We start from the raw sequence: 7,678 nt of genomic DNA on the forward strand, positions 1-7,678 counted from the left end.
ATTTTAATTCTAATTTCATTTAGTTATAACAATTATAAAAAAAAATGAAATAATTAAAACATTCATTGCATGCTTGACATACTTTAGTTAATCATAACATTTATAATTTAAATTTCATTTAGTTATAACAATTATAAAAAAAATGAAACAATTAAAACATTCATTGCATGCTTGACATACGTTAATCATAACATTTATAATTTAACCTAAGGTAGTGTCATACTTCATGCAATCTCAATTCATTACTAACATATATATAACAATTATATAACAAGGTAAAAAATCATAATATAACATACATCCATACACTCATTCAACCATATATTATAACAATTATAGTATAAATGATGCATGGATGTGCTATAATACATGCATACATATACTATAACATTTACTATATGATGTATGAGCATGCTAAATAATTTAAATCATGCATATACATATATTATAACACCTATAATATAAAATGATGCATGAATATAAATGCATAACCAATGGTGGGATTTTAAATCTATATGACATACAATATGATATATAAATTAATAAAACATACATCACATGTATATTTAAAACTAAAATTTGATGGACCAGGATAGGACACTAATAAAACAATAAAAAGGCTAACTATTACATTAATAAAAGTCATCCGGTTCGAAACAAATGAACCGGGCCTTGACCGCTCAAAGCGGACCAACCACCATATAACTCTTTGCAACGATCGCATAGGAAACATTGGCAGTAAAAGTTGCACGATCTTGTACTAAAAGCTACACGATCTTGTAGAAAAAGCTTTCGTCATCATTGTAGCATTGCTTTTATTCCTCCGAAACTAACAGGAACAGCACGAGCGACTCAAAACTTTAAATTACAGACTCGATCATAAACAAATAAGACCAAAATAGGGGTCCTTACAAACTGATTTTGTAAACGAAATAAAGCCTTAAAAATATCCTATCCTGAAATATCCATCAACAAAACCACATTCATATTAAAACCATTCATCGCATGAACTTTAAACAAAATGCAGAGTAAGTAAAAACCCACCAACACTGTAAAAATGATTCAATAAAAAAAATGGAATTTGGGATCAGTAATCCAAAAACCTAGCTCTGATACCAATTGAAGGAACTCTGATAGGAGAGAACCTTGAGCGGAAGAAAGATCGTCCAAATTCCCATTTTTCATTGAATGTAAGTTTTACAGTAAATTAAGAACAAGATATGCATTTACATAAATTACAACATTGTTTAACAAAAGAAAAAATAGGTTTCAGAAACCCTTACCTTTGAAGACTTTCTTCAAGTATCCCTCGATTAAGATCCGAACATTACCACGAAGGCTTCCTCCATATTCTTAGGCAGAGAACCCAAGAGTGCTGGGCTCTGACTATTTTGTAATGAGGAAAATTAGACGAGTGGAGAGGAGAAAGTTTGTAGATCGTTCACCAACAACCCCAAAACTCACAGAACTCTTTTTGTCTTTCTCACAGTGTGTATAACCCAGAAGAAGGAGACTCTCTCCTCTCTTCTCTAAAAGACAAAAATGCAGCGACCACCCACTTACATGGGTGGAGAGAAAAGAGAGGGAGGGAGTTCGCATTTTTATTTAAAATAAAAAAAATGACATTTAATATATAGAAATATAAATAGGATAACTAACTTATCATATTATATATATTAAATTATATGTTATATCAAATATAACATATAGTCTATAGTTTTTAATATTGTATCATATACAATACAACTATGACTAAACTTCTCTCGAGCCATGAGAGGTGTGGCGTCACATTGTTTGTGAACCCGAATCCTAATTTCTCTACTTGAGTATGTTCCCTATTGAGATTAGTGTGATAAGTAGATTAATTTGGAAACTAGTGTGGAATGATAGAGAAAAGAATGGAAATTAGAAGAAAAGAGGAAATTTGGAAGGTTGACTTTTGGGGAAAATTTGGAAAAATTGGCTAAGTATAGAATTTTGTGTGTTAGAGTGGTGTTGATGCGCTGGGAGGATTGTTGGTGAAGGCATGCGATGATGCGTTGGAAGGCACTGGGTAGGCCAAGCCATGCATCGAGCAGCCTCAGCAAGCGTCGTACGCCCATGCGTCGAAGCAGCATGCCCATGCGCCTAAGCATCCAAGCGCCGTGTGCAGCCATGTGGCCAAGCACGCCCATGCGTCGAGCAACCAAATGTTTCCCCCCCCCCCAAGTAACGGTCCAATCCTCTGAAGATAGCGCTGCAACTTCTCTACCACTAAAGGATAAAGAGTTTTGTAACCCGTCTATTTAGGTGGTTACTGTTAATATTGTACACATGTTACTATTGGTCATATAGGGACTAGGGTTTGTGGGTTTTGGGACTTGTAAATCCAGTGTTGTAATGACTCTAAATATGTTATGTTTCTAAATTAATAAATTGTGGGCCTAAAGACATTTCGCTATATATAAATTATATCTTGGTATCAGAGTTATTCCGTAGAGTTATTAGGCAGTAAGTGTCAGCTAAAGGGTTGATAACTGTTGTAGTCACGTCCTTCTCTAGGCTAAGAGGGTGGTCTGGAGCGGAGTGTGACAGCTTGGTATCAGAGCAAAGGTATACGTAAACTTGGGAAAGGATTAAGCTAGCTTATTATTAAAACATAAGATTTTGGGTGAAAGAGAGAGTTCATGCATAGATTAAGTCCCATAGATAAGTCTCTAACATGTGTACTCAATAATTAGGCAAAGATGCTGAGAAGAAGTGGCAAGAGGAGCAAGCAGACTGAAAAGAGGAATGTTGACCCTACAAGCGGAGGTCCTGGAGTTAGATGGGACCCAGATCTGAAGGGGAAATGAGTTAGAGACTCAGTAGAGCAGGAGGAAACTTCTACAAACAAGTCCAGTACACCAAGGGTAGGTGTAGAACCCCAGGTGAAGGATTGAGTATTCGATAGAATCACTCAAAGATTGGCGGCGAGTGTAGGATCGATTCAGAACGATCTAGAAGAGAAATTCGGCGTCAAGAGGCTGAAAGCTTTAGGAGCCACGACGTTCAATGGAGCCACAGATCCAGTAAATGCTAAGATCTAGTTGGATTTGATTGAGAAATGTTTTAAGGTTATGAGATGCCTTGAGGACCGTAAGGTCGAGTTAGCGGCATTCTTGCTACAGAAAGGGGCTGAGAAGTGGTGAAAAATGATAGAGGCTAGAAGGGGTAGTTCAGAAACTATGACTTGGTCTGAGTTCAGATGGGTATTTGAGGATAAATACTACCCTAGTTCTTTTAAAGAAGAAAAAAGGGAGGAATTCCTTAGGTTAACTCAGGGAATGATGACGGTTGCTGAGTATGAACAAAGATTTACTGAGTTATCTCAGTATGCCCTACCGATCATCGCGGAGGAAAAGGAGAGGTGTAGGAGATTTGAGAATGGCCTAAGAAGAAAGATACGCACACTTGTTACCTTTACATCTAATTAGGTGAATTTCACTCAGTTAGTTGAGACCGCTATCCGAGTAGAACAGAGTGTAGCGAGGGAAGATGTACTCCAGCCAGGTGAATGACACTTTAGAATGCCTGGAGAAACAAAAAGTAAGAGATTTAGACCCCCGTTCTCTGGACAATCGGGTATAAGGAGCTTTGGAGGCATGAGCTAACAAAGTTCAAGTCGAAAGAGGTCAAGAACTGCAACTGGACCGTGTGGTAGATCAGTATCAGGTCATGCTAGCGAGTCAGTAGCTAGTATAGGGAGGAAACCACTTTGTGTAAACTGTTGTAGACCTCATACAGAAGTATGTTATGGTAATAGGAATGTGTGCTTCCAGTGCGGACAAGCGGGGAATTTCAAGAGAGATTTCCCTCAACTAGGTCATGGAGCACAGAGTGAGCAAAGAGAAGTTACACAGACTGTAAACCAACCCAGAGCGATCGGAACTAGAGGTGAGGGATCTGGTGTAGCTAAGCAGAAAATGGTACTGGACGAACCCAACAGCAATAGCAGCAGGGTAGAGTATACGCTATGACACACCAGGAAGCAGAAGAGGCTCCAGATGTCGTAACTGGTACGATAACTTTATGTAATCAATCCGCTTATGCATTATTTGATCCTGGTGCTATGCACTCCTTTATATCTAGCATATGTGCATTACATATAGGTAAAGTGCCTGAGCGTATGAATGAGGATTTTTTTATCTCTACGCCTATAGGAGATACTCTAGTTGTACATGAGTATTACAAGAATTGTGAAGTGATTCTTGAAAATCAGAGTTTATGGGTTGACTTGATTCCATTAGAATTATTAGAGTTTGATGTTATCTTAGTTATGGATTTCCTAAGTAAACACCATGCTACTATGGATTGTTTTAAAAGAAAATTAGTGTTTAGGAAACCAGGCGAAAAAGAAATAACCCTAGTAGGAAGTAAAAGAGTACTTTTAGGAAATTTAATATCAATAGTAAAGGCTAGGAAGTTGTTAAGTAAAGGATGAATCCTATTTAGCCTATGTAACAGTTTCACAAGATAAGAAACTGAAACCTGAGGATGAACCTGTGGTACAAGAATTCTTAGATGTGTTCCCTGAAGAATTACTAGGTTTACCACCTGATAGGGAAATAGAATTTACTATTGAGTTAGTTCTAGGTACAACATCTATATATCCCAGGCACCATATAGGATGGCACCAACGGAACTAAAGGAACTAAAAGTTCAGTTACAGGAACTTGTGGATAAGGGGTACATTAGACCCAATGCCAGTCTTGTTTGTTAAGAAGAAAGATGGTACTCTTAGATTATGCATAGACTATAGAGAATTGAATAAGGTGACCATTAAGAATAAATACCCATTGCCTTGTATAGATGATCTCTTTGACCAGTTAAAGGGAGCCACGGTGTTCTCTAAGATAGATTTGAGATCAAGTTATCACCAGTTGAAGGTGAAAGACATATATGTTCCAAAGACTGCATTCAGAACTAGATATGGACATTATAAGTTCCTAGTAATGCTGTTTGGATTGACAAATGCTCCTGCGGTATTTATGGACTTGATGAATAGAATATTTCATCATTATCTGGATCAGTTTGTGACAGTTTTCATAGACAATATACTAGTGTATTCTAGTAATGCAGAGAAACACAAAGAACATTTGAGGATGGTGTTACAGATTCTAAGAGAAAAGAAGTTATATGCCAAATTTAGTAAGTGTGTTTTTTTGTTAAATCAAGTCGTATTCCTTAGGCATATAGTTTCATCTGACGGAGTTAGTGTTGATTCCCAAAAGATAGAAGCAATTGTCGACTGGGAACGACCCCTAAATGTAACTAAAGTACGCAGTTTTCTGGGTTTAGCAGGTTATTATAGGAGATTCGTAGAGGGTTTTTCTAAGATAGATCTACCATTGATAAACCTAACTAGAAAAGATGCGAAGTTTGAGTGGTCTCAAGAATGCGAGCATAGTTTTCAAGTACTGAAATAGAGGTTAATTTAAGCACTAGTATTAACTCTACCTACACCAATTAAAGAGTTTGAGGTCTTTTGTGATGCATCCTGACAAGGGTTAGGATGTGTGCTGATGCAGGAAGGAAAGGTAGTAGCTTATGTTTCTCAACAGCTAAAGAAGCATGAATGTAACTACCCTACACATGATTTGGAATTAGCAGTAGTTGGTGGAGACATTACCTGTTTGGTGAGCGGTGTCATATATTCACTAATCATAAAAGTCTAAAACATATCTTTGATCAGAAGAAGCTAAACTTGAGACAGAGAAGATGGCTCGAGTTGATCAAGAACTATGACTGTACCATTGATTATCGCCCAGGTAAGGAAAATGTGGTAGTTGATGGTTTAAGTCAAAAAACCAGATCAGCTAAAGCTAGTATTAATTTAATGAAGGGTACACTGATTCATGAATTGTATAATACTAGGGCAGCATTATCAATCGATCAAAAAGGAGGGTTACTAGCTTCATTTCAAGTGCGTCCTATGCTCGTAGAAGATATTCTACGTGAACAGTTAAAAGATTCTGATCTTCAGAAGTTAGCTGAAGAAGTAGATAAAGGATTGAGGATGGACTATCAATTAAGAGCTGATAAGGTGCTATTAAAAGATGGTAGGATATGCGTACCTAAGGATTTAGCACATAAACAAGCTATTCTAGAGGAGGCACATAGTTTGGCCTATGTTATGCATCCAGGCAGTACGAAGATGTACAGAACATTAAAGAGATCATACTAGTGTCTTAGTATGAAAAGAGAAATAGCGGAGTATGTTGACAAGTGTCTAATATGTCAACAAGTTAAACCAGAAAGACAAAGGCCAGCAGGATTACTTAATTCACTCCCAGTACCAGAATGGAAATGGGAGCATATCACGATGGATTTCCTATTTGGATTACCTAAGACACCAGCGAGCTATCATGGTATATGGGTAATTGTGGATAGATTGACAAAAACAGCTAAGTTTTTACCTGTTAAAGTTACTTATACCCTAGGCCAATTAGCTAAGCTGTATGTTAATCGAGTTGTGAGTCAGTATGGAGCTTCAGTTTCAATTATATCAGACCGAGACTCTAGATTTACATCAAAGTTTTGGCCTAGTTTGCAGAAAGCTATAGGGACCAAGTTACATTTTAGTACCGCTTTTCATCCACAGACGGATGGTCAGTCTGAGCGGACAATTTAGACACTAGAAGACATGCTAAGAGCATGTATATTGCAATTCAAAGGCAGTTGGGATACACATCTATCGTTAATCGAATTTGCGTATAACAACAGTTATCATTCAAGTATCGAAATGGCACCGTATGAGGCACTATACGGTAGGCTATGTAGAACTCCGATATGCTGGAATGAAGTCGGTGAAAGGAAATTACTAGGTCTGAAACTTGTACAACAGACATCAGACAACGTTAAGATTAAGAGATAATCTTAAAGCGACTCGGGATAGGCAAAAGAGTTACGCTGATAAGCGAAAAAGAGAATTAGAGTTTGAAGTTGGTGACAAAGTATTTCTGAAGTTATCTCCGTGGAAGAGAATACTCAGGTTCGGTAGGAAAGGAAAATTAAGTCCGAGATATATTGGACCTTATGAGATAATAGAAAGAGTTGGCCCATTGGCATATCCATTGGATTTACCTTCAGAATTATCTCATATTCATGATGTGTTTCATGTGGCAATGCTTAGAAAGTATGTGTCAGATCCGTCCCATGTGTTGCCTGAGCAACCGATACAGTTGAAAGAGAATTTGTCTTATGAAGAAGAACCAGTGGAGATTCTTGACAAAAAAGAACGGGTCTTAAGGAATAAGACAATTCCATTGGTAAAGGTGCTATGGCGAAACTATAATATGGAAGAAGCAACATGGGAAGCCGAAGAGAAAATTAGAAACAAGTATCTGCAGTTGTTTAATTGACGAACTTTTAGCAAAATTTCGAGGACGAAATTTTCATAAAGGGGATGTGAACCCCGAATCCTAATTTCTCTACTTGAGTATGTTCCCTATTGAGATTAGTGTGATGAGTAGGTTAATGTGGAAACTAGTGTGGAATGGTAGAGAAAAGAATGGAAATTAGAAGAAAAGAGGAAATTTGGAAGGTTGACTTTTGGGGAAAATTTAGAAAAATTTGGCTAACTATAGAATTTTGTGTGTTAGAGTGGTGTTGATGCGTTGGGAGGATTTTTGGTGAAGGCATGTGATGTTGCATTAGA

Source organism: Benincasa hispida, chromosome 1, assembly GCF_009727055.1.
Source record: "Benincasa hispida cultivar B227 chromosome 1, ASM972705v1, whole genome shotgun sequence".
In the NCBI taxonomy this organism is placed as follows: Eukaryota; Viridiplantae; Streptophyta; class Magnoliopsida; order Cucurbitales; family Cucurbitaceae; genus Benincasa; species Benincasa hispida.